A 24,234-nucleotide genomic window follows, 5' to 3' on the forward strand; every position below is an offset into this window, starting at 1 on the left:
CTCTGCCACTGACTGGCTCTACCACGTGAAGCGTGGCTTTTCTTCTGAGCCTCGGCTTCCTGAGAAGTGAGAACAGAAGCTACTCCAATAGGTGGTCCCAGTGACTAGCTGAGCTCATGTATGAAAAGCACCTGGGCTTGCGTGTGGCATGCAGTCGGGGCATAGGTGACACAGGGGTCATTCTGGCTCCCTGGCTAGCCCATCTCAGGCACAACAGAGAGAGGGCCATCCCAGGTCCTAGGACAGAGCTCCCTGCCCACTGCCCACCCAGGAGAGCTGCTGTAGAAGTGGCTTCCGTGGTCTGTCGAGAGCCACTCTGTTCTCCGGTTGCTTCTGGGCCTGGGTTTCTCGGGCACCGCGCCTGGTTCTGGGCCTCGGCGTCTTGTCTTTTCATTCTGTGGTCCTCCTAGGTAGAGTCCACCGTCATGCTCAGCATGGAATCCCCTGCTCCCTGGCCTGTGCCTGGCCACCATCAGCCTTTGCCGTGTGGCGTGTGAGCTGCTCCATTCTCCACCCTCACTGGCCGCAGAGCGCGGGTCCCCTCCTCTGTTCCCCTCAAGGCCCCAGGACCTGGCTGTGCACCAGGGTGGTAAGGTCCTGCCTGGAATCTTCCAGATGACTTTAAAACAGGCAGCCCCTCCTGAAAACCCAAGCTGCCTCTCTTTTGCTTCCCCAATTCCCTGGACTCACTTCCGGGGCCTCCGATCTGACCACACAAGTCACCCTCTCAGAACAAGAAGGCCACTGCACTGCCCCCTCCATCTGCTGAGCAGCGGCTTCTCCCCTCTCAGCAGCACAAGGGCCCCTTTATGCTGCGGCCCCTTCCTCCTCCACCACTGCCCCCAGCCACCCCCACCCAGGGCCCTGGCGACAGGGGCTGGACGTCTTGGCACCGGGAGCCGTCTCTGCACAACGTACACTCTGTTAGCCTGAAGCGGCCTGGGGGAGGGACAGGCCCACAAAGCTCTCTGGGAACAGCAGTGATTTCTGTGTGGCTTTCCCAGGCGCTGGAGACGACACAGGCTTCCTTTCTCTCCCCACTCCCTGTCCGTTCTCGCAAGCAGCTTGATTCAAGCCACGCGAGGAAGTCAGCAGCTGGTCTTCCAGGACAGACACTGAAGGAGCCCAGCACCACGAGCTCTAGGCCTGGTGTCCTTCTGGTGTGGAGGGGTCTTCGTGTTAAAGCATTTTGCTTGGTGAGCTCAGGAAGGCAGCTTAGGGGCATTAGTGCCCATGTGGCCCTTAAGACGGACTCGTGTCCCAGGGCTGTTCACATGACCGCTGAGTCCTCACGACTACCTGGTATAGAAATGGGGCCAGGGCCCAAGGGGACTTCACAGTGGACAGTCCCCTGGCAGGTGCAGGCTCTATCCCATATCCGTCTGATTCTGAAGCCTGTGAATCGACCCCTTTGCCCTGGCTCCTGCTGGCTTCGGTGTCACAACTCGCTTTCCCAGGCATGGTAGACGGATGGACAGGGTCACTGGGAAGGACAGAGCCACTGAGCGAGGATCACATGTCCTATAAGCAGCAGATCGGAGCTGGTGGTAGAATTGTCCCCAGAGGGGAGAGTGGTGACACAGGAAACCCAGGGAAGATGACCCTGTGACAACCAGGACAGAGATTGCCATGATGTATCTACAAGCCAAGGGACGCTTCAGGTTGCCAGATGCCACCGGCAGCTGGAGGAGGCAGGAAGGGTCCTTCCCCACAGCCTTCAGAGGGAGCACGGCCCTGCTGACCCCTGAACTAGGACTTGAGGTTTCTAGAACTACGAGAGTAAATCTCTGCCACCTGAAGCCACCTGGTGTGTGCTGTTTTGTTACAGCAGCCATAAGAAGCTCATACCTACGGCCTCCCCATGCTGCATCGCGGGCTCCTCTGGCTCTCAGAGCCCACCTGGCTTTCTCCACTACCTGCCACAGTGGACAGACAGCGCTGCGGCCCTTTTCAGCCCCTCTTAATGCCAGGACACCTGGCTTCCCCACATCCTTCTTTTTATTCCATGGGGATGGTCAAGTTGGAAGTTTCTTTTTTTTTTTTTTTTTTTTATAATACATTCCTTAAGTGTCTCTCAGCTCCGTTGGGCCAAGCTGCAGAGGGCCAGCAGCCTTCTCCCTCAGCGGCCACCTTCAGGCGCTGGCCCATGGGAGAGCCAGGGCTGTCCCCGCACTGGAGCTATTAAATGGTCATAAGAAAGAGGCCTTTGTCGCGGGGAACATGGCACTCTGCTCACTCACAGAGGCAGATTGTGCCAGAAAACAAACAACAGAAAAAAAGGTTCGACCACAGCATTCTTTGGGACTTCAGTCATGCACCTCCCTCTGCCTGTTCTTAAAAGATGAATTTCCTTTCCTCCGTGCAGTGCCATCAGATAGCTTGTGGGGCTTTAATTCTGTCCAGCACTCGGGGCTGGGTGGGGGCCCGCCCGACTGTCTGCCGGGGCCTCCACCTACTGCACGCGGCATTACCTCATGCCGCAGGTGGGAAGCGGGGCCCCTGGGCCTGCGCAGGGGCTTGGGAGGAGGACCCAGGCTGCAGTTGGAGAATTTTGTTTTTCAGTCCAAGGAACAGAGAAGTGATCAGAGAAGCCAAGTATGAACGCCTCAGTCCACAAGTCAATGGACTATAAATTCTTGTTCAGACCACACCGAGCCTCAGAGCATGTCCGCAGCCCAGGCCCTGCAGCTGAAATGCCTCTGACAGCCCTTGGTAATGCCATGGGCCCTAGGAGGCCCACCACAGCCTCCTTTATGGCCTGTCCCCTGCAAAGCCCTTAGCCCCCTCAAGCCCGCCTCCACCCTGGGCCTGGGCTTCCCCTGCCCCTGTGGCTGCTTCAATCACAACACTGCCCCGGGAGTGCTACAGATGGTGGCAGTACTGCAGGACAAGTACAGGGGAGTGACTTGATATTGCTGGTTCTTGAGCAAAATCAATGGGACCTGGGGTCCGGTTAGGTGCAGGGGATGAGAACAGTTGGAAACCCCTCAATGTTTGGGGTTTCTGCAGCCAGCTAGATATCCGTGCCTCTGCAGAGGTGGCCTTCAGGGGAGGAGGCAGAGATGAGTTTGATGATGGAGTCAAGTGCAGGCTTGGGCACCTTGGCTTCTCTGTCACCTTGGCTGTTGCTAATGGGTAGTGGGAACGTGTGGTTCACGGCTTCCACCTGCATCTCCAGGACAGTGCTGGGCCTGCTGCCGACCCTCAGATCCTCTCAGCTATGCTGTGGTCCAGGGCGTGTGGTGGTCATTTTCCCCCTTTATGAGGTACACGTCCACGGCCAAGGTGGGCTGTGCTGGGCTCCCATCTGGTTACCCAGTTTCTGACCTGAGCTTTAGGTCTCTGGCTCCTGACTTTCCGCCTGGATTTGACCCCATTATGTGCCTGGCCTATGGACTGGGAAGTCCCCACCCTGTACCCCAGGGGAGCTAAGCCTCACACCCCGAGCTCCATGTTCTGCCTCTTAAACCTGCTGCTCCCCTCTGCTTTCCCCTTCCCTGGACCCTCTGCCCACTGCTTAGCTGCTTATCTGCCCCCCACTGCACTGGTGCTGTCTTTCCTGCTGCCCCCCCCCATTTCTAGCACCAGGAATGCATCAGGTGCAGCCCACCTGCACTGACCTGACCTCCCTCCCCCCCATTCATGTGCAGCGTCTCCCCCGTCCAGACTGCTGCCCTGACTCACCTGGTTGCACCTCCTGCTGTCAATCACATCTCGACTGTGGCCTTTGACTTTCATGGTAAAATCGAATTTCTTTTTTCCTCTGTATTTTAGCCAAGTACATGAAAGTGTATCCCTTGACCAAGGATCTTTGCAGATGGGGAAACAAAGAAGTGCAGCAGTGTTCTAGGGAGGGTCGCTCAGACCAGGCACGTTTGTGCCTTTCCACGATGTCACAGTTGATTGAATAACAACAAATTCACAGGCATGAGTGGCGGCTCCCTGAATAGTGGGTCATGTCATCATCTGGAGCTTTAGGTTGTTTCATTCTCATCTAAATTTCTAACCTCTACAACTCTCAGGTCCCCTAGGTCACAGAAAGGCTGAGAAGTAACACGGCCACGGGGGTTCAGAAGGTGGCACTGAGAGCAGATATGAATGCACGTCACTGTAGGTGGCCAGATAAGGTCAGGAACCAGGCAAGAAACTTGTTCAGGGCGCAGAGCTGTCAGAGAGCAGCAGCTTACAGGCCAGCATCTGGATGAGTGGCAGTTTCAGTGTTAGCTTGAGAGGTCACTTTGGGAGGGTGCTGTGCCTGGCTGTCGGGGACAGGAGAAGGCAGAGACTCAGAAGTTCATTGCTGGGATGATTTCCCTGGGGAAGGCTCATGACAAGTGACCAGGAGATGGGGTCAGGGTGCCGCCGTGGTCTGTCTGGGGGGCCTTCCCCTTGAATGGGTCTTGGTGAGGAATTTGCATCCGCTGAGGTTGATGAGCCCCTGGGTTTGGTGTCCTGATGTAACTTGGGATGGCCACGTGTCCAGGTGCTCCTTGGTTTTGTGCAGTGAGTTGGCACATGCAAGTTAAAATTTTTCAGTTTGTGCCTTATGGTGGTGCCAGGAAGATGGCAGCTGTACAGACAAGGTGTGGCATCATTCCACCTTGGCACTTGTGTTCAAAAATGGCGTAGCTCATGGCAAACGACTGCTTTATAGGATGGAATAGCTCAGGTTAGGCACAGCCCGAAAACCACTGCCCTGTACACCACAGCCTGCTCTCCACTCCTGTACTCAGCTGAGCTCTCCGTGGCAGGTCAGATGACAGCATGTCCCATGTCCCTGGAGCCCAGCCTCTGCCTGTCTGCCTTCCTGAAGACCCGGATTCTCTATAGGCCTCAGGTTCATGCCCTGTGCTCTCTCGACTTCAGCTCTGAGGCATCTGGAACAACTGTGTCTGGATGGAGGTAGCACATGTCCCAGCCCTGCCGGCAGCCCTCGCCGGGCAGGACGTCCATCTATCCAGGGCTAGGCCTTCTGCTTTGTGGCAGCCATCATTTGAACTGCTTTCGATCAAGGTACAGAAGCTTTTCCAATGTGGGCCTCCCAGGTTTGGAACCCAGGGGGCAGAGAAGGTGCCGTTCCTGCCTCTGTGTGGCCTTCGTTTCTGGCTCTTCCCGACTCTCATTAGAATTTTCTAAATGCAAAAAGAAGTAGTGAGCACAGGCCAAGCGTCTGAGCTTCCCCTGTCATTTTCCCTGGAGCTTTGGCCCATCCGAGGTATGACCCGTGGCCGTCTCCCCCAAGGTCGCTCACCAGTGAGAGGGTCCCCAGCTTTGCCGTCTCGGCTTCAGCATCTTCATCCTCTGCCCTCCGAATGCCCCCACCAAGCCTGGCTCCCGTGTGTAGGTTTTGTAACTGGCGGTCCTCCTGCAGAGTACCCATTCTGAATGATTCGGAGCAGGGGTTGACTCCATGTAAGATCATCCAAATTCCCAGGGGTATAAAAAAGTCTGTTTTTCTCCAACTTGGAATTAAATATGGCGCCACCATGGTCATCTGTGACTTAGAATCCATCTGGTGATTCCCACTGTACCACCTCCAACTTCATGGTCCCAGATGGCACCCAGCCATCCCTTCCATATCCCGCAGAGTGGGTAGAGAAGGAGTGTGCCTCCTCCCTCTAAGGATCTGTCTAGAGGTCTCGCTCATCTCCTCCCCTCCATGTGTCTTTGGCCAGAAACTTATCATCTGGTCTCCCGTAGCTGCAGGGGACGTTGTCTTCTCTCTCGTCAGCCACGTACCCAAACAACAAGAGGAGATTCTCTTCCTATGGAGGAAGGGGAGTTGGTGACCAACAGGCAGCGGCTGCCGCAGTCGGCAAAGCCGAGTCCCGAGGGTGGGAATCAGGCAGGCAGGGTGGAGGGAGAGGGTGAGGCTGCACAGGCAGGCAGGACGTGCCTCTGAGGTCTGGAGGCCATGGGCTCCCTGAGGACCTTTCAGAAGTGGAGCAGAGCCTTCAGAGGGCCTCCAGAGGAGAAGGGGATGTGGTGGTTCACGTTCTGGAACAACCCATCACTGTGGGACATCTGGTTTGAAGAAGCTCCTGGCTAGGAGCCCATGTGATGGACACCTTCAGCCATGCTGAAAATCAAGACAGCGATATCTGAGGGGTATGTCCCTCCAGCTTCAAAGCCCATGGACCAGGATTAAGAAAAACCATTTGTCTCCACTGCAAAAAGTCTTACTTCTAGGAGTCGGTGAGTTCCTCAGAAATAGCAGTGATGGATAAGATGGAGATGGTCTCAGTCCATTCCTGCTGCTATAACAAAATGACAGAGTGGGTCAGTTATAAACAACAGAGATTCATTTCCCATGGTTCTAGAGGCTGGGGAAAGCCCAAGATCCAGGTGCCAGCAGATTCCATGCCCAGTGAAGGGCTTCACTGCTCCAGAGATGGCACCTGTGTCCTCATGTGGCCAGAGGGAAGGAAGAGCCAGAGTCTCCAGGCACCGGGTCTCTTGGGCCTCTTCCACAGGGGCCTTCATCCCATTCATGAGGTGGAGCCCTCGGGGCTTAACTGAGCCTGTCATACTTAACACTGTCACTTGGGTGTTAGGCACACGCACGTGAATCCTGGAGGGTGCATAGTCAGCCACAGCAGGGATGAAAGAGTCACTGAGTATGACTCAAAGAGCACAGCTAAGGTGACCGCGAGGGTAGACAGGTAAAAAGAGCGAGCGTGGCCAGGCACACCTGTGGCAATGGCACACCTGTCATCTTGGCAACTTGGGAGGCTGAGGCAGGAGGATGACAAGTTTGAGTAGCCTCAGCAACTTAGTGATGTCCTGTCTCAAAATAAAAAAATAAAAAGGGCTGGGGAATGGGGCTCAGTGGTTAAGTGTCCTGTGTTTAATCCCCGGTAAACCACTCCTCTCCAAAAACAAGAGGGAACCAGAGACAGAACCAGCGGACTGAAATCATGGTGCCGGGATAAGGAGTCACTTGCAGGAAGTACAAAAAGAACTGGTGTTGCAGTAAGGATGCTGGTCTATGAAAGACAAATGATGTGTTTTCCCTGGGTTCAAAAGGGAAGGGAGTGAGGTTACAAGAGATGGGGGAGGTGACAGAGTGCGGTTAGCAGAACAGATGACCCTGAGATGTCTGAGTGTTCCCAAAGGAGCCAGCAGATCTAATTAAACAGGAGCAGAACCATAATCTCGCTGGGCGTGGTGGCACACCTATAATCCCAGGGGCTTGGGAGGCTGAGGCAGGAGGATCACAAGTTCAAAGTCAGCCTCAGCAATTTAGTGAGGCCCTAAGCAACTCTGCAAGACCCTGTCACCAAGTAAAAAATATAAAAGGGCTGGGGATGTGGCTCAGTGGTTAAGTGACCCTGGGTTCAATCCCCAGTGCCCCTCCCGCAAATTAAAATTACAATTACAGATAAAACTTTTGGGACCTGAAGGCAGCAGGGGCTGGCAGGGAATCTGGGAATGTGGTTCAAAAGAACTCACCATGTTTTAGGTGAATTTAATGAAAAGAAAACCATTAGTCAACATAAACTGAAAAAAGGTTGGGGAATATATTAAAAAAGATACAAAATGTCACATAACTATCCAGAAAATCTGGTTACTTAGAAAAGAATTATATTCTGGTTGATCAGAAAGTGGGGAACATGAGCGCTGGGAATCCCAGCAGCTCGGGAGGCTCAGGTAGGAGGATCACAAGTTCAAAGCCAGCCTCAGCAAAAGTGAGGTGCTAAGCAACTCAGTGAGACCCTGTCCCTAAATAAAGTACAAAATAGGGCTTGGATGTGGCCCAGTGGTTGAGTGCCCCTGAGTTCAATCACCAGTAACCATCTCTGCCCTCCAAAAAAGAAAGGGGGGTACATTCAACCAACAGATCCAGGAAATGAAGGACAGGAAAAGTTGCAGCCAGAAATGAGCCTGGAAAAGCGGTGTGCGCTCACGCCTCCTCCCTCCCTCTCCCTCCTCCCTCCTCCTCCTCTCCCTCCTCCCTCTCCCTCCTCCCTCTCCCTCCTCCCTCTCCCTCCCCCTCCCTCCTCTCCCTCCCTCTCCCTCCCTCTCCCTCTCCACCCATCTCCCCCCATCTCCACCCATCTCCCTCCATCTCCACCCCTCCCCCTGCTTTTTATACCTAGCTCAGAAAGCTGTTGGTCCATAATCTCGTTGCTCACCAACCACAGTCTATTGAACACGACTCTTGTTAAATCTGGCTGCGTGAGAGAGGGAGGTATTGGCCCTGCTCATCTGTTCAGTGACCCTCCAACAGCAGTCAAAGACCAGCCCACCTGTCAGACCCCCTGGGGCAGGCCTCCACTCCTGGTCCAGTTTACAGGCACCTTCATCAAACAAGAGATGAGCTCTTTCCTGGTCAGGCAGGAAGGTAAACCCAGGGCACAACATCTCAGGAAAATTCATCTCCATTCATCCCAATCACGCGTCAGAGACCAAGCGGAGCTGCCAAGTCTCTGACCTCTGTGGGAAGGGGCAGAGGGGCTGAAGAGAGGGCAAGCAGCCCGTCCCACCATCTCGCTTTTCCTCCTCCTGTGCCTCTGGCCCAGGCCGACTTCCCACACTCCCCTCTAGGCTGCTGTGGGTGCCTTCAGGGGAGGTGGCCTGAGGCCGTGCTGGGGTCAGGTGCTGAGATGGTCCACGGCAGGCGAGACTGTAGGGATGGCGAGACGTACCAGCCAACTTCCTGCAGAAACATGACTCATGGGCTGTGTATCCAGAGGAAGGGTTTCTTTGTAAGGAATTGCCTCACATGATTGTGGCGTCTGGCAAGTCCAAGTTCATTGTGGGCCAGCACCCTCAAGCCTGGGGAGAGTGGATGGCATGGTGCCAGTCCAAAGGCAGGCCATCTGCTGGAGAGTGTTTTCTTACTGTGGGGAGAATGAATCTTTTTGACTTATTCAAGCCTTCAACTGTGTGGATGAGGCCCACCCAGATTAGGGAAGGCAATCTGCTTGATTGTACCCATCAAAATGTTAACTGCACCCAGAAACATCCTCACAGGAACACCCAAGACGTGTGGCCAACTATCTGGGCACCCAGTGGCCCAGTCAAGTTGACACATAAAGTTAACCGTCGCACAGGAGAATTTCTGGGCCTGCCCAGAGGGGATGCAGGAGTCCGGAGTTCAGGCAGGACCACAGAGGACCAGATGGCTCCCACCAGTGGGCTTGGCACGAAACTGGCCGCTGTGTCTGGAATATTATATGCAGTTATTGTTCTGTAGAGACTATGCTTGATTGTGCCTTCATCTTAACATCCTGCCGACTTTCTTCCTGTGGTACAGCCCTCATCACTGAGGCTGACTGCACTGTGAGAGGCTTGGTGCCAGGCCCAAGGAGGAGGAGGAGAACGCGGCTTCAAGGTCGGCCTTCGACTTTGGCTTGGGAACAGTTCTTCCACGTGGGCTTTGCCTTCCTCAACATTTTCTTTCCGGTAGCAGAATAGGACTGACTCTGTGGCCCTGTGACAGAACCAGCCCGTGTGTCCCCATGGGGGTGGGTGTGTCCAGGGAATGACAGGGGCTTTGATCCCCTCCTAAAGGGAAACCGTGATGTCTCCAGAGTCGCTGGAAGACACACGAGGGTTTTCTCCAGTCTTTTCATGTCTTATCTGCCCAGAGAGCCGCCCACGTGTCCCGGCCCATACACACGTATGCATATCCCCACGCAGGACAGCTCACGTGGTTTCAGTTGTAATCGATACAACAAGACCATGAACCAGAGAGTCGACGTTCAGCTCTTCACACTGGCTCTGGGAAACCTGGTGCGTACCTTGGGTTGGCAGCACGTCTCACTTTGGATTCACCATGAGAGTGTTCCGTAGCCACTTGCGGCCCCTGGCCACCCTATTGGATAGAGCGCGGCTCCAGAGCCTGGATTCTCAGCCTTGGCTGCTCACTGCCGTCAGCTGGGGAGCTCTGACACGCTGAGCCCTGGCCCTGGCCGCGGCAGCTGTGGTCTGGCTGGGCTGGGCCGGAGCTGAGGGTCGGGTCAACAGGGCTAGGAGACACAGCTTACAGGTGCTCCCCTGGCCTCTCTTGGCCTCCTTCCCAGTGAGACTCCCACTGTAAATAGAAATTAAGCAAGTTCTAATGTGGGTCCCGGGGGGATGGAAAACAGGAGCAGGATCTGTGAGATTCTGTCCAGCAGGCGGAGGGGCAGCCGATCCCCTCGTCCTCTCTGGGTCTGCTTACCGACAGGTGGGCAGTTATTTGCTCTGTGCCTGCCCCGTAAGCTTGCAGCGCGTCCCTCTCACCTGCGCCCCTGAGTGCTCTCGGAGAATCGAGACGCAGGTAGGACTGAGGCAGACACGGCCGCCTTTGACCCCGCGCCCCTCCGTCGGGAGCCTCCAAGGGACGTGAGCACATTCCACCAGGAGGAAGGCTGCTGGGGGTCCACGGAGAAGAGGTCGGGGAGACGGAGACCCAGGGTGGTGAGACTCGGGCGTGGGCCACTTTGCCCCAGACTGGTGACCTCTCCTTCTCCACACACACACTAACCGCAGGACTCGGGTTTCTAGACGCATCCAGGAAAGATCGTTTCAGGGAAGTGGACAGAGGAGGCCTGAGTAACTCAATCAGCAGGAAAACAAACACAGTGACGCCCCAAATCTGAGTCCCAGCGTGTCCCGGGCAGCCGAGGGCCAGTTCCAGCAGCTCAGGAGCACCCGAGGCTCACCTGGCCAACTGGACCCGCGTGCTTAAAGGACACTCCCCAGGGCCCACGGGGGCTGGCAGCCACGCCCGGGAGGACTAGAGGTTGGTAAAGGTTTTCTGGGGTCTGTGGAATCGGAGAACAGGTTTATCGAGAAGAAGGCGCGCTTGCTTAGTCTCTACTCCCTGTTTGGAAGGGTCGATCCAGAATTCTTACAGAGGGTGACGAGCCCGAGGGAAAGATGGCTGCTGCGGTGAGACCACGTGGTCTGGCCTCTGCCATTGAGGTAGGCCACCTGGTGGCTGCCAGGGTGCCAAGTGCTCTTATGTTGACCTGCAGGGCGAGGAGATGGGCTGACCCATCTGCCCTTGCCCGTGTCCCCTCCGTGGCCAGTGGTCAGTTGTGTCAAGGATACAGTGTGTCTGTAGTTGGAAAGGCTGTTGGACTTGGGTGAATGACTCACAGGAACCACTTCTTTAAATTTGCTCATGACACACATACATGACTAGCAGTGCCTATCAATCTAGAGCAAATAAGTCCAATTCTATTTCCTGTGCCCTCCTTACATTCACATCCTTCTCCGGGCAAGCCTGGGTGGAGAGGGAGCAGGACTTTGGCCAACAAGTGTAGCATACTTTTGCAACTCTTTTAAATGATTTTTTAATTATGTATTTATGTAGTTTGCAAGACACAGAGATACAATTCATGTTGTCCTAAGCCAAAAAGAAAATTTAGTGATTCAGGGAACCAAAGAGTCCAAGGACCCGGCTTCAGGCACAGTTTGGTCAAGGGACTCGCACTGTATCACCGGGCCTCTGCTTAGCCATCTCGCTCCCAGTTCTGCTTTCTCCAGTGTAGGCTTTACTGCTGGGTTCCACAGGGTGGCAAGATGGCTTCCCGCTCTCAAGTCCACCCTGTGTCCTCCCAGGTTCAAGTCCAGCAGAAATAAGCCACTTCCTTTCCAACAGACAGGTCTCTGTTTGGTGGAGCTCGGAATGGAGCCCCAGCTGAACCACAGGGGCCAAGGGGGTCCCTCCAGGGAGCTGCCAGGTCACTGTCAGGTGGGAGCGGGGGCCTTCATGGTCGAGCCCATGGGTGGTTCTTGGATAACACACGCACAGACGTGGTGCTTTGGCTGTTTTTGTGACAGTGTCACTGCATGTAAAATCTACTGTCAAACTCAGGGCTTCGTAGCATCCACCAGAAAACCCAGAACAAGGCAACTTGAAGCATTCTGGCTTACAGCTGTTCCTTAGGACTCGTGGATTCACCTGCTTTCCTTACTGCTTTAGTCAGAGAGAGAGAGAGAGAGAGAACTGGGAAGTTAGTTTGTAAAACGGTGTTGTGAATATGGACCCTGAAGTCAGACTTCTGAGTCCAAGACTAGGTTCTGCCATTGACTGCTGTGTGGCCTTGAACCACTCACTCAAGATCTCTGTGTCTTGGTTCCTCACCTCTCAATCAGAGGGTGACAACCATATATCTCTGTTAGGGAGATGATATGAATGGATGAGCTAGTATGTATGAAACGCTCAGTACAGTGTCTGACAAATAGGAGGTCCTTTATAGTAAAAATAATAACTTTTATGAGGTTAGTTCCTCTATTTAGGGATCAGTAAACAAAAGAACTCATTTCTGAGCCTCCCTCAGAGGGCCACTGAGCAGGGAGGTGGCTCAGCCCTCCCTGCAGCTGTTCAGGGCCTTGGACTCTGTGAATCTCGAGTGGGTCTTGGTTTGTGAGTGAGTGTCCCAGTGTTCTGAAGGGACTTAGGGACTGGGTCTATCAGCTCTTCACTTTGACCGTAAAAACGACCTAAGCTCGCCCGTGGGAAACCTTTGTCCTCTGTGTGCCCCGTGGGTGACGAGCCGGGAACCTGTGGGACGTCTCCCCCCTGCCCACCTTCACCCTGGCCGGAGGTGCAGGTCCAGAGCTGCCCTTTGCTTGCCTGGTGTCCCTCACAGCCCCATCACAGAACCGCTGTTATTACAAGGCCATCGGCTGAGCGGGTCACGGCTTGGCTAGGGAAGGCGCCTGCAGGTTGGACTCGCGTCTGCAGGGCCTGGACTTGGGTGCACTTGGCCGTGTCTCTGTGCCTCCTAGAGCTGCTCACAGCAGGAGCGTCACCCGCCTGGGGGGCTTTTCTGGTTGGGAAGGGACCCGCTGCTGACGGAACCCCCCAGCAGTTCAGGAAAAGTCTACTGAATAAACCCAGGTGGGAGGAAGAGGCGTCAGACCAAGACTGACGGCTCCACGGCCGTGTCTGCAGGGGGTCCCGGGGCTCAGAGGCTCAGTGCCCGCCGAGGTGGTCTTGGTCCTTCCAGACTCCCAAGCCCCCAGGACAGACGGAGTCATCCTCACGGTTCCTGAGAAACCAGGACCTCACCTGCCTGTTCACACCCGTCCTGCTCCTGTGCACGGGGATTCTCCATCTGGGAACTACTGGCCTCTTGGACAATCCTTTGTCATGGGGGGTCCTTGTGCATCGCAGGCTCTTGGTGGCTTCACCATGCGTCAGAAACGTCATCCTGATGGTTGTGACGATCGCAATGTCTCCAGGTGTGTCCAGTGTCCCCCGGGGCCAAATCGCCCTCTTTGAAAACCTCTGCCCAAGGTAACAGACCTCTCACACATTTGAAGACCCAGCACATGCCAAATGCCGTACAAGGGGCAGGTTAAAGAACACTCGTTACCTGTGACTCGGTAGAGCACGCCAGGCAGAGTTCAAACAGTGTGCAAATTTGTGTAAATTCATAGTGTGGACTGGGCCATCAGTCGGTGACCCCTTCACACCAAGAAATGTCTGTGCTCTTCAGACTGCTTTATTGAGTGTCTTTGAAGGGAGCCCACGGTGGCCCCAGGTCCTCCTGCCCACGGTGGCCCTTTCTGTCCAGCTGTCTCTCAAGAGCACACCCCGGGTGCCGTCCTCCACGGAAAGAGCGACTCTCAGCTCCTCTCGACCTGCACTTCCAGGCTCAGCCAGCCTCCCTGGCCCATCCTGTCTTTGGACAAAACCCCCCAACTCTGGCCTCCTGGAAGGCCTGGTGGGTAACGTTGAAACTGTTCCAAACTCTGAGCGGGAACTGCAGCAGGAAGCCAGCTCTGCGCCTGGGCTGCGGCGTTGGTGTCAGCCTTGAACCTGGCTTGGAACCTCAGTTCACAGCATGCACTCACCCCTTCCTTGCCCTCAGTTATTCCCTCAAATTTGGACTTTCTGTGTGTGTCTTCTCCGCTAGACCTAAGGATCCTGGGGCAAGACCGTGACGTGCTGGCTCCTGTGTCCCCTCTCTGGCAGCCCCCACCCTCCTGTTTCATGGTAGTGTGTAGAGGAGACGTTCAGAGACCACGGGCATCTCTAGATGGCTGGCCTCACACGTGGGCGGTCAGTCCCTGAGCTCCTCCCCAGAGCTTCTGCCTGGACAGAAACCCTGTGCCCACCCAGCATGAGCCAGGCTCTGCAGGCGCTGCTCGGGACAGGCTGTCTCAGGGTGGATTTTTAGGTGTGGGGCACCATCAAAACCCACATCCTGCAGGTGCCTCCTGGACGGGGGACACTGGTGGTGAGCACAAAGCTGGTGACCTAGGAGTGCAGCTGCCTGTCCCCAGCTGTTAAGACGGTAACTTCAGTGGTCAGCGCTGATCCTCTGTCCCCTGTGCCCTCACTGGCAACATCCACAGTCCTGGCCACCCCACCCCTGCCAGCCCCATCATCCACAGTCCTGGCCACCCCACCCCTGCCAGCCCCATCTCAGGTTGCCTGTTACCAGACCTCTCTCTCTCTCTCTCTCTCTCTCTCTCTCTCTCTCTCTCTCTCTCTCTTTTATATATATATATATATATATATGGTTTTTATTTTTTTGGTCACTGTGGATTGTTCCCAGGGGGTCACTACCACTGAGCAACATTCCTGGCCCTTTACATTTTTGTAGTTGTAGATGGACAGAATGCCTCTATTTTATTTATGTTTATGTGGTGCTGAGGATTGAACCCAGTGCCTCACACATGCTAGGCTAGTGCTCTGCTGCTGAGCTATAGCCCCAGCCACTAATTTTTTTATTTTGAGACAGGGTCTCACTAAGTTGTCCAGGCTGGCCTCCAACTTGGATCCTCCTGCCTCAGCCTCCCAAGTCACTGGGATCACAGGTGTGTGGGAAAAGAGTTTTAAGCCATGGTCTTTGTACCAGAATCACAGTCACAGGTGTGGTTGTCATGGTCCTCTTCCTTTTCCAGGGAACATTTCAAACCAACCTACCAAAAGGAGAATATTCCAATAATAAATCCCCAAAGGTCATCATCCAGCTTCAGCCATCACTCAGCCAAACCAGTTTTTATCTTTTTATTACAGAGATGTGTGTTCGTTCTCCCCCTCCCCCCTCCCCCTCCCCCCTCCCCCCTCTCCTCCTCACCTCTCCCCCTCCCCCTCTCCCCCTCCCCCTCTCCCCCTCCCCCTCTCCCCCTCCCCCTCGCCCCCTCCCCCTCGCCCCCCCTCCCCCTCTCCCCCTCCCCCTCTCCCCCCTCCCCCTCTCCCCCTCCCCCTCTCCCCCTCCCCCTCCCCCTCCCCCCTCCCCCTCCCCCTCCCCCCTCCCCCTCTCCCCCTCTCCCCCTCTCCCCCTCTCCCCCTCTCCCCCTCTCCCCCTCCCCCATAACAAACCCTAGATGTGTGTCACCCATCCTCATCTTCAACAGTGGCCAATGGTAGCCACTCAGCTTCCCCAGGAAGACACTGGAAAATCTCAGGGTCACCATTTCCCACAGAACCAGATGGGTTCCTTTCTGAGCTGTTTAGAGAGAGACCGACCTCACATCTCCTAATTACATCCAACTTCCTTTCTGGAAAAAAAATCTAGAAAGTGGCTTTTCCTTCTTGCTTTGATCTGAAAAGCAGGCCCCCACCCACTGCCCCGGGTCTCATTCTGTGTGTAGGTGCCACAGATGGAGAGGTGCCCACTCCCTCAAGCCACACTTATCCCGTGAGGATAGCACTCAACCAGCCCCTCGGGGGCAGGCCTGCACCTCTGCAGCCGGGCTTCTGTTGCTGACCACTGGTTCAGCTGCCGTCTCTGGCGGAGAACCACTTGAGAGGCCACTTGCCTCTGGACGAGGCGTGGCTGATGAAGAGCTTGGGTGACTTGGGACATATTCATACCTTGCCAGGCCCTGGGCAGGAGGACCGGGCAGCTGTTCATCCTTCCTGGACACAACCAAATGGTCAGCGTGGACATCAACTCACAGAAGAGCATTTCTGGAGCCTGTAGGATCATGGGGTGATGGGTTGTGCCCCAAGGGGACTTGGAGGGGCACAGGATGTGCTTCCTGCATGGCTGTGACAGCTGCCAGCAGTGATCTGACCAAGGGTGGCAGGGGTGGGCCAGGTGGTGATCCAAGCCCCTCTGGGCATCCTGGATCCTTGGAGGCGGTCTGGTGGCAGCAGGCTCTGGTGGCAAGTGCGGGAGGGTGGGTGAGCCTCTGTGCTCCTTCTGAGCCCAGCCACCCCCTGGCCCTGCCCTTCTTGGGAGCAGGTTGAAGAGAGACACCTCGTCTGGGGATGTTAGGGAGATTTTTGCAGCAAAATGAAATATACAACAATACTTTCCCAAACTGTCAAACCCTGCATAAAGTTTTGAGGGGGAAAAAAAGGTTCTGCAGGCAAACTGTCATGGAAGGTGTTGGTTCATCAGCTGCCCAGCCCCAGGCTGCGTGCTGTGTGTAAAAGCCCATGCTGAACATGGCTCACCAGGCGCTGCGGTGACGAGCCCCCGTGTGGGCATCTTTCCCGTGCAGAGCTTGCCCAAGGTGGCAATAGCAGCATAACAGTGATGTTACGTAATAATATTTGCTGATAGAATAATTATTAAAGTCAAGTTCATAGAGGTGCTGAAAGGGATCAACCGGAAGGTTCCTGTGAGTGTGGGTGTAGGTTAGAAGAAAATTCATATGGAAATCGGGGAGTTTGGGCCACTAGGAGTGTGGGTTTTGTATGTTGAGAGTAGCCCACCTGTGATTCCCATGACTCTAGAGGCTGTGGCAGGAGAATCACAAGTTCAAGGCCAACCTCCGCAAGACCGTGTCTCACAATGAAAAATAAAAATCCTGTGGCTGTGGCTCAGTGGTGAAGTGGCCCGGGTTCAACCCCTGGTACCAAACACACATACATGTGCATGTGCGTGGTATGTTATATGCACACCTGTGCACACACGTGTGTGTATTGAAGTGGACAACACTGGGGGCTCTTGAGGGAGACGGGGACAGCCAGAGCCCTGCAGGACTGGCAGACTCTGGCCTCAGGTCTCAGTTTTAATGTGCCAGAGCCTCTGCCCCACCCCCAGCCTGGGTTCCGGGGTCCGTAGACGGGATGTTCTCAGTCCCTCGCATCCTGCGGCAGTCCTGATGGGCACCGTGTCGTGACCCCACTGTCCTTGGTGCTTTGGGATGATCCTTCTGCCAGTGGGGTGGGGGACGGGGAGGGGGCGGCCAGATACAGAGGCCATTTTGGGGATCCAGGTGGACACGGGCTTCCCTGTCCCTTCCCATACTGGGGACCCCAGCTGGATGCCACTCCTCCCAGAGGCCCAGCCCCCCCGAACCTGGTGACCGTGATCGCCAGCCAGCCCGTGTCCTTCCAAGCTCTCCCTGAGCTGTGATTATGGGCACTTTCTTCTTGGCTTCTTTACCGTCCGTCTCTCCTCTCAGACTCTCTGCCCCACTCCAGGGTCTGTCCTGCCGCGCCCAGCGTCCAGGTGTTGCAGATGCCTCCTCTGTGCTGGTCTCTGTGGCCACTGTGACAGCACAACCCAGGTGGCTAGGATGACAGACCCCTCGAAGTTCTGGAGATCAGAGTCTGAAGCTAAGATTTTGGCCGGGTGCACTCGCTCTGAAGACCCAAGGGAACAGTCTGTGTTGTGTCAGATCCTGGTGACTCCAGTTGTCCCTTGGCTTATGGCCATGTCACTCTGATCTATGCCTCTGTCTTCTCATGGCCTTCCTCCGTGCGTCTCTGCTGTTTGCCTCTTTGGAGGACACCATTGTTGGGTTTAGGTTCCCTCAGTCAGCTCAGAATGACCTCATCCCCACGTCCCGAACTTCATTACAGCTGCAAAGACCCTTTTTCCAAATAAGGTCATGTGCACAGCTTCTGGGACTCGGGTTTACCTCTGGGGCCACCGCTCAACCTTTGTGTGAGCTTTCTCCAGGGTGACCAGCGGCCCATGGGGAGCAGGGCTGTGTTCTGGACATAGCACAGCTGGGTACAGCCCAGGAAGTGCCCTGCGGGCCCGGGGCTCTCCACTCGTGTGGAAAGGCGGGCTGGGATGCACATGGGTATCCGGTGTGGACGGTCAGCAAGAAGAGTCCAGCTAGTACCAGGCAGGGCAGCAGGGTAGGGGTGGGAGAAGGTTCTCCTTTAGGGGGTCACTCATGGGCACTCCTATGAGAGGGCAGCACCAGGGCAGGGATCTGAATCAAGGCACAGGCATCTGGCAGACGGGACAGGGCTACCCTGAGCAGATTTCCTGGTTTCTTGGCCTCCTCGACCTCTGGGCAGGTCATTTCCTTGCTTTCCAAAGAGAACCGAGGAGTCCATGCAGGAATTCATCCAAGAAAAGGGGGCAGCTACTGGACAGGGAGCAGGAAGTGAAGGAAGAACCAGAGAGGCTGTGTGCTCAGGCAGGGTGGGCAGCCCAGCAAAGAGAGCAGGAGAGACCCCACCTGGAGCCGGAGCAGATGGGGACCCAGCACCTCCCGGCCACAGAGCCAGGGCGGGACCATCTGCCCAGCCACCAGTGGCCACCATCCACAGCCCCAGGCCCCAGCTCTGCTCACAGATGGCCTGGTCTCTTGAGGGGAAAGGCTACTTCAGATGGTGGTCTTTAGACCCTGAGGGTCTCCAAGGTCCCCCTGAGGGTTCACACTTGTGAGTCATCTTCCTGTCACCGTCCTTAACCAGCCATAGAGCCACAGACGGTGACCAAAAGAAATCCCAATGCTGACCCCACTGCAAAACCAGAGTCCCCTGGAGCCACCTGCAGAGAGACCACAGGTGTCCTGAGACCAAGGAGAACATTCTCCTGTAGCCTGTAGAACAAGAGCCAGAGCGGAAGGCCACCAAGGACCCCAGGTCACAGGGAAGCACCAGGAAGGGGGCTTTGTCTACACGGAAAAGCCCTTTGTAAAGCAGCAGGATCCTCTTACACAGTGACCTCGTGGTGGACTTGGTAGGTCAGCTCTGCTGCACCCCGAGACCCTGTCTTGGGAGCCAGGTGCTCCATGCTCAGGGCTTGGGCTGCCCAGCCTCACCCCTTCCCTAGCTGTGCTCCCCAGGGGCTGCAGCTGTGGGTCAAGTCACCACTGCAGGCACGGAATCCCAGCAGCACCTCACCTCCTCCCCTGGAGCTCTGAACATGGACACTCCAGTCCAGCCTACAGCCTGAGCAAGGACCCAACTTCATTCCCTAGGGAGGACCCGAGCAGGAGGAGGACACTGCATGGTGACCATTTCTATAAAAAAGGAGGAGGAGGAGGAGGGGGAGGGGGGGAAGAGGGAGAAGGAAAAAACCCCAACATTTCATGCTTTGCTGTCAGCCGGTCTCTGTGGCAGTACTTAGCTTCGACCTGATTGCCCAGGAGCAGCCATAAACACATGAATGGGTGTGGCTAGGTGCCAATAAAACTACCTACAATAACAATAGGCGAGATTTGGCCTCAGGCCACAGTTTACCAACCCTTGCTAAAGACAGTGGGAAGCTATGGACTGTACTTGAGCAGAGGAATTTCTGCACCTTGGAAAAATGACTGTGGCAGCCGTGGACTGCAGAGACAGGCGGCGCTTCCTCTGCACTGGCTCTCAGATGGCCGTGGGGCAACGTGCTACTCAGAGTTCCGTGTTTTTTCCAGGATAATAGGATAGGGCCCACTTACGCAGAGAAAGATCCTTGCGACTCTAGGGCCACCCAAGGAATGAGGGGGTTTCTTGATCTAATTCTTAAATATTTTAATAATGTTCCAAGGCTTTGAAGCGCTCACCAAGCTGGGCCCCACCCAGCATCAAGGCAGCTGCCTGGGTCAAGAGCGGGCAGCGCTGCCAGCCTCCACATCTGTTTTGATTAAAGATGGGAAAGAGGGGAAGTTCCCCCAGCTGTGGGCTTGCTGATGGCCAGTGGCCTGCACAGCGTCCGAGAAACAGGGCCATGAGGAGCGTATTCTTGAAGCCAACTGCTTGCACACCTCCTTGGGATGAGAAGACAGGTGGAGCAAGGGCTGGCCCACGTGGGGCTGACCTGAGCACACGCCCAAACCTGGGGTTCAGCCTTCCACCCTGTGGGGGCAACTTTGAACTCCGTATTGTTTTCCTTTTTTTTTTTTGTCTTGAGACTAAGTTCAAACTGGTCCAGATGTTTGGTATAGAATGAAGCCATTTGGCGTGTGATGAAACCCACAGAATGCTGACAGCACTTAATATTCTTTGAGTGCTGGGTAGACTGAAGCTGTAATATTGGCCTTTCTTGGCAAGTGAGCCTTGCCTGGGAAACCAGGCCCAGGGTCGGATGGAGCCGTCGGCATGAGAGGGAGGTGCTGAGGAGCCAGAGTCCAACCCGGTACTCTCCATGTCATCCCTCCCTGCAGCCCCCAGCTCCGCTGCGTGCTCGAGAATCTCAGGGATGTTGATGAGAAAACGGAGGTCAAATTATTTTTCTCTCTGTTCTCAGCCCCCACCCCATCTCATCACCTTAGGATTTGAATAATTTAACACAAATGCACTCAGCCCAAATGGACAGACATTGAGGTAGCAGGTGCGCAGGTCGCGATGCCCCCAGTGTGTGCAGGCTCCCGGGCTCAGCAGGAGAGGATTTTTCCTGCCCCCTGATTCCTCAAGGACTTAGAGGTCACACCTCCCATTTAGCTCAGTGGACGTAACTGGAAATCCAGATGTACAAAGACTTTGTATGAGGGTGTGTGTGTGTGTTAGTTGGGGGTGTGTGTGTGTGCATTGGGGATGAAACCTAGGCCCTTGTGCATGCTAGGCAAGCACTCTTTCACTAAGCCACACCGCAGCCCAGACAGAAATCCATGTGTGTGGGGGCCCCTGTGAATGTCTTGCAGAGAACGTTCATGAAGCAGAGGAGTCTACTCATGTGGACAGGAGTTGGATGTGAGTCAGATGCATGCACAAGCTTTATTCATGTTTAGTTTCCACTTGAGAATAATAATAAGGCCCAGTATTTAAATGTGAGGGAATTAATCTTGAAGAGCCAAAATTATTTACCACACTGGTTTCCATTGCAAACGCTTTTGGATCCAGCCCCTGGAGGCCTAGCTGAAGTCCAGAATGTCAACTCTTGCCTTCCGCACACAAGTAGGTGTGTGATCAGTACGCTTGGAGTGTGTGGATGAATCCAAGTCTGCTGGAGGGGAGCCTGGCCCTGAGATCTAGAGATCACACTTTTAAAAAATAAATTTCAGAAGGACTAGACCCAGGGACAGACAGGATACAATGTGTGGAGGATACCTAGGATCTAGGCCAGTCCCACCATCATATGCGGAAAGGAACAGGTGCAGAGAATTTGGCCTCCTGCCCAAGGTCACCACTAGGACAGGCTCGAGCCAGAAACTGAGCTCAGGTTGGACTTTGGCATCTCCTTCCTGCCCTCGACTCTGAGACCAGGGATAACCTTCTTTCTGTCTCGATAGATTTGCCCACTCTGGGAATTTTGTATCAATCAAATCATGCAACAAGTGACCCTTTGTATCTGGCTTCCTGCACTGAGCAGGACGTTTCTGAGCTCCTCCCCATTGCGACCTGCCCACCCACCACCGTGGAGTGTTCCAGCACTTCCTTTATTTTTATGGCTGAATAATATTCACTGTGGCCCCTTCAGGGACCAGCGGATGCTGGGTTGTTACCAGCTTTTGGTGACTGTGAACAATGCTGCGTTATTCACATGTGTGCACAAGTATTTGCATGAGTCCTTGTTCCCAGTTCTTTGGGGTATTACCCAGGAGCAGAATTGTTGGCATTTCCGGTGACTCTGTGTTCCCTCTCCCTGTTTTTTATAATGGTGACCCATCAGGCTCCTCTGTAGCTGCTCAGAGGCCACTGGCATGACTGATGTCTTGTGAAGGGCTGACTAATTGCTGAGAAAAGGCAAATTGTCCCCAACGAATCTCTTGATCTCTTGGGAGGACTAGAGGAGGTGAGAGTTTATCAACTGTGTTTAGCACTAAGTATTAATACTTGAGCACAAAGCGGCACAGTCAAGCATGTGGCTTGTCACCTACGAGGCTATCACCAGGATGGCAATTGAATTTGCAGGGACTCAGGAGAGACTCGTGGCCCAGAGGACTGGACAAGGAGGGCTGATCAGCCTGTCTCAGGTCCCGTTCCAGGAGGGACCCTGGGCAGCCTGAGGGCAGACAGGATGCCGTGTGTGGTGGGGAAGGTGTGCTCAGAGCCCGAGGGCTGAATGGACAGATGTCCCAAGGGAACGTGACATTTGGCTACTCCAGCACCCTTCCTTGAGCACCTAGGTCTACCCACCAGGGGGCCTGCCCTTCTCCCCTCTTCCTACAGCCCCTGACATCACAGTCTTAGCTCCATGCTAGGGATCTGCACATGCCAGCTGACACCGATCTCCTCTGGGACCCGACTGCCACCTTCGATCTGCCTGACCACCCTGTGCCCCACGGGAGAGAACGTGGGCACAGGAGGCCACTGGGACAGCTTCTGCCCTGATGCCAGCTGAATCCCTGTTGTGCTCCGGAAACACTGGGGACGCTGAGGCATGCTCCAGGGCCTGGAAAGGAGCCCTGGGAGGACGTGTTTGTCCCAGGAGGTGCAGCTGTGTCCTGGCCTGGGCAGAGGCGGTTGTCCACCACGAGGTCACAGCTGCAAAGTCTCCAGTCTTTGCCAGCCCAGGGCCTCTCCTCGCCTGGCGCCGGCTCCCATCCCCCATGGTGGTGACACATTGTACTTCCCTGGGCCTTTGCTCAGGTGTCTTGGAGCCTGTTCTTATTCTGCAAGACTCCTGCAAAGTGCCACTTCCTCATTCAGAGTGCGGAAACAGGCCCGAGCAGGCCCAGGGCAGATTCGTGGCATGAAGGCACACTCGTCTCCCTCAAGTTCACAGTAAATCAGTCTAGAGCGTGTGACAGTCACCTCAAGTGGCCTCCAAAGCTGCCCGGTTCTCCCCAGCTTGGTCATTCAGCTGGCCTCTCTCACTGGCATGAGGGACCTCCCATTCCAGCCTCACTCCCAGGGGCACTTGGCCCCACGCCTTAAGATCTCTGAGTTTTTAGCCATGGTTTGCAGCCGTCTCCTGCAGAGCCCTGAAGTTTCCACAGCCTGGCCCACTGGGTGGGCTTTGCTGTCACCTGTGTTAAATGGTGTGGTGGGCTCCCACCCGACACTTTGAAGAAAAGGATCCCCTACCCAACCTGTTTGGCAATCAGTCATTTCAGAAGCTTCTGGAGCATCGGTTCCTGCCTTTAGCGAGGCTTGCTTGTCTGGCCATGGGTGATGGGACGGCTGCTTGGCCAGGCCAAGCGAGCAAGCTCTGCCTTTAATGGCCAGTGGTGAGAGATGCACCAAGTGACCTGTGAGGGCCCCATTGTGCCCCTGATGTGAAGACACTCCAATTCAAATCTCTTACTGCAAGCTAAGCCCATTGAGTAGTCAGTTTCTTTTCAGACGTCCCTTTAATGTGAATGCACGTCCCGATTTCTGCCTGCGGGGCACACATTGAGACCAGCACCTCACTGGGCCACAGCTGGGCATCTTACCAGCAGAAGGCTGGTAGGAGAGGGGCAGAGGCCTGGCCCTAGGACTCACCTGCCCACTGCACAGAAGCACCCAGGTGCAGATGCTGAGAGGGAGCGCCATCCGCCAGGCATCTAGGGTCTGGAGAGAAGGGTGCCGGGTGAGGGTGATGAGCTGAATTCATGGAGAACCCGTGGAGAGTGACGGGGTCTGCAGGGAGATGAGCATGATGGGGCAGGACCCAAGACCAGGCGGAGCTCAGTCCCCTTCCAGAAGGTCTGCCGGTTCTCAGCGGGATGATTCCGGAGCAGGATCGAGCACTAAGGAGCCAGCAAGATGAGCTCCAGTCCTGGGACAGCCAGCATCACCTGGAAGCATGACTGTGGCAGAGCTGGGTTTCAGGGACCCGTGCAAGCCCGGGAAGATGACAGGTGCCCTGTTTTCAGAGCAGCAGAGAGATGGGGAGTCTCAGGTGGCTGGAGGAGAACCTCCTGAGTGCATCTGAAGTCAGATCAGTCCCAGGGACAAGACAGAGCTGCAGGGCGGGCTGAGGGGCCTGGCCATGGAGCCATGTGATGCGGGGCTTTGAGCTCTGGTTGTTCCTGAATCAGGCTCTTCCTGGGCTCCCCAGCCGTTCCCTAACCCTAGCTGAGCGCTCTAAGTGTGTTGCGTGGGAGGCCGGACGTTGGAGGGGGCCTGTCCTGTCCAGCTCGTGATGAAAGCACACCTTTGCCACATTCCCCAGACGGGTCCTCTTGGGGCTCGTCCTGTTTGGACAGTTCAGGTTCCCTGTCCCCTCACTGGACTGCAGCCCCGCGGGACTTCTTCAGGTTTCTTGAGCACACGAGACCTCGTCCCTC

The 24,234-nt window shown here is 55.3% G+C and overlaps 1 protein-coding gene across 12 annotated transcripts in view; it reads left to right on the top strand.

Moving 5' to 3' along the window:
• The window catches only part of Slc39a11 (solute carrier family 39 member 11), a 392,410-nt gene that overhangs the window by 344,417 nt on the left and 23,759 nt on the right, over nucleotides 1-24,234 (top strand). The gene's annotated exons all lie outside the window — the stretch shown is intronic.

Source organism: Ictidomys tridecemlineatus, chromosome 3 (genome assembly GCF_052094955.1).
Source record: "Ictidomys tridecemlineatus isolate mIctTri1 chromosome 3, mIctTri1.hap1, whole genome shotgun sequence".
NCBI classification, from domain to species: domain Eukaryota; kingdom Metazoa; phylum Chordata; class Mammalia; order Rodentia; family Sciuridae; genus Ictidomys; species Ictidomys tridecemlineatus.